The sequence below is a fragment of the Humulus lupulus genome, chromosome X, assembly GCF_963169125.1.
Source record: "Humulus lupulus chromosome X, drHumLupu1.1, whole genome shotgun sequence".
Classification (NCBI taxonomy): Eukaryota; Viridiplantae; Streptophyta; class Magnoliopsida; order Rosales; family Cannabaceae; genus Humulus; species Humulus lupulus.
In genome coordinates, this window is record NC_084802.1 from 117,297,156 (window position 1) to 117,300,459 (window position 3,304).

Genomic DNA, 3,304 nt, shown 5'->3' on the forward strand with positions numbered 1-3,304 from the left:
CCTATCGATGATGACTTATTGGCTCAACTGCTTGAGGATGAGGAGCAACCATCGTGACTTATATCTGACATTCCATTTTCTCGTGTTACTTCAAACACTCCACATGTCCTTACTCAAAATATGGCTCGAGCTAAAACCAAAGCCCAGAAAAAGAAAACCCCCAATCCTTCACATGAGCTTGCTCCTCGGGCTGAAATTCCCTCGACCAGTGGTCGAGGAAAAAATGCTCCTAACCCTAATATCCAAACACACGCTCAGCCCCGACATGACATTCAACCAGATGTTGAGTGGTATTTAGTACCTGAGAGCCGAGTGACGATCAGGATGATCGCCAACTACATCAGGAAGTATGGTCTCATGGGGGTGACCTTAGTCCGACCCAACCAAGATCAACGGGCGAACCTGCTCGGAGGCGCCTTCAGCGCCTGGTCAAGGTTCCACATTGAGGCAGGGGCTACCTTGCCTCTTCATTCATTTTTCCAAGGGGTGGCCAACTATTTTGGATTTTCCCCTTTTCAAATAACTCCAAATGGATATAGAATGATTGCAGCACTCTATATCCTGTACAGCCACAAAAAATGACCCGTGCCAACTCCTCATGAGGTTAACTACTTGTTTGACCTCAAATCTAATCCCAACCAAGAAGGCACGGGGTTTTTTCATTTCTGTCATCAGGAAACTGGGCGCACCTTCCTGACTGACACCACCCAAATATCGAATGTGGGGAGGTACTACTAGGAGTAATTCCTCACAACCGACATGATCGCGGACAATCTGGCCTTTGCTCAAGGAGGTAAAACCTTTGTATCACTGGTTGTTACTCTTTATTTAGCGTTCTCCTCCACATTCTCTTAAACTTTTAATGCCTTCCAGGCCCATGGCTGTGACCAGACCCAACTCCAGACATGGAGTTGAGATCAGCCCTCTTGGCCACCATGACTGACGTAGAAAAAAGCGTCAAACATCTGGTCACAGAGGCTAACCTAAGGTTGGTCAGCCTTTTGGCCCCTCATCAGGACATAAGGGAGTCAACAGCAGGGAGTGCCACGGTCGAGGAGGAACCCGAGCAGCAACCACCAGTGTCAGCTCCACAAAGGAGACAAACCGGGGTCACAATCAGGGAACCTGTTGGCACTCCTCCAGCAGAGAGGGCCTCTGCCCCCTTGGGGAAGGGGAAAAAGAAGGCCACTAAGCCTGTCGAACACTTCGACGAGTCTTCAGACGAGAATGGTATAGTTATTTTGCTTTTAGATAGCTTGCCAATTCCCTGTCACCTATTCGACGGTGACGAAAATTTTAAATATGCTCCAAATTTAGGTCCAGACTTCTTCATGTCAGAGAGTGAGTGTGAGACTAGTAGAGTCTATAGTATAGCGACCAGTAATAATAGCTCGGGTATTTAACTTACAATTTTTTCCATTTCTTTTATTGACATGACATATTTAATTGTTTATACTGTCTCACTGCTCGAATGTTTGCTTCTTTTCCAGACATGGACTCCGAGAACGTGTTCTACATTTACAGCGCTCCCGAGACTCCCGCGGCACCCCCGAGCAAAAAAAAGGCAAGCAAGAGGCATCCTGGGGAAAGCAGCAAAGAGCCTCAGGCTAAGAAGCCTCGCAATGCAGGCCTCTCAGAGGACAGGCCCTCAGCCAATGCAACTCCACCCTCTCCTCGCGAGCAGCAGACTCCCCCTGCTCCAACCGGATCGACTCCGTCTCCAGCGGCCCCAACCGACCAGACTCAGCAGGCCGGTCCTACTTCGACTGGGGGTGACATAACTGGTCGCGCCTTCAAATCGATCAAGGACAGGGCCACGAAAATTGTAAAGCATGACCACTACCGAGAGGCGATGGCCGCAACAGAGGCGATGGACGTCGACATGATCTTAAACCACGCCTTGAACAAGTTTACCAGTGTAAGTCATCTTTTTCTGCGGAGACAACCCTTCTGTCTTCTACAGTTAGTCTAACTTCTGCTCTGACCACAGGCAATGCTGACCCTTACTGCCGGCCGTCTACGCTCGGGTGTTGATACCGAGCAGGCCAAATCTTTGGAGCAATGGCACGCTAATGAACTCAAAGTTTCCGAAGCGAAAGCGGTGCTCAAGGAGAAGAATAAACTGGCTGAGGAGTTGAGGGAGAAGAAAAAATCTCTAGACAAAGCCACCGAACAGAGGGACTTGTTCAAGGAGTCTAACCGCGTCAATTACCGCGCGGCTAAATAGCTCGAGGAGGACTTGGCTGCGAGTAGACAGGAGAATACAACCTTGGAGGGCCGGATTGAGGAGCTTGAGAAAGCCAACGCCAGCAATTTGGAAAGGTACAAGAATGCCACTCTCCAATGCTTCTACGATTTCTGGAAGCACAACCAGGGTGCCAACTTCAATTACCTTCCTAAGAATGCAAGAAACGCCGATCTCGCTCGCTGTGCCGCTCGACTGGCAGAGGAAGAAAGATCGAGGATTCCTGCTTCCCCTGAGATCTCGCTGGCCTCTAGGATGGACGGGGCAGACAATGAGGCTGCAGACGTCGTCGATCAGAGCCCTCCTCAAGATCCTCCAGCTCCTCAAGATCCTTCAGCTCCTTACTCTTTTTCTGTTTTTATTTTTATCTTTTTAACTGCACGACCTACAGGTCGTGATGTAAAGACAATATATTTTTTGTTGCTACATGGGCAGCCTTTACTTTTATTTGAACAATTACATCCGACCAGCGACTGCTCGCGGTGTAAAAGGATTCATTTTGATATTATAATATATTTGTATCTTATTATAACATCTGTTCGCATGACCGAACTTAGCATAGCACTTTGGTTTGATTTAACAAAATAGAAAATTTTTGAAAAATACTCTAAGTACCCTAGCATGCTTTCACTTATTTTGCTCATGTGTTTACATACCTTTTAACGATATGCTTTGCTTACTTGTACCTTATATGCCCCCAAGCGATCGAGGAGATTTAGGTCCTTGGTCACTTGCCTTGACCAGAACCTGTTCGAACATTACTGCTCGTAGCAATATGATTAGAATTATAATACAGCAAAACAACACACGTAATGAGCAAATACTTGTAATAAATACAATAAATGGCAAGAAATGACTGGCTGCGCACAGTCCCTTTTATTTCTCGTAATAGATGGACTAAATATGTCTGTACGAGTGATCAATAAGATCTTACACTTATAAGCGATCAATCACATAAAATGACCAACCCTTTTTCAAAACTTGTAAAAAGTAAAATTAATACAAGCCAATTCTTTAAGAAGAATTGTTTATTGGTAATACTTGCGCAGGTGTTCTCCA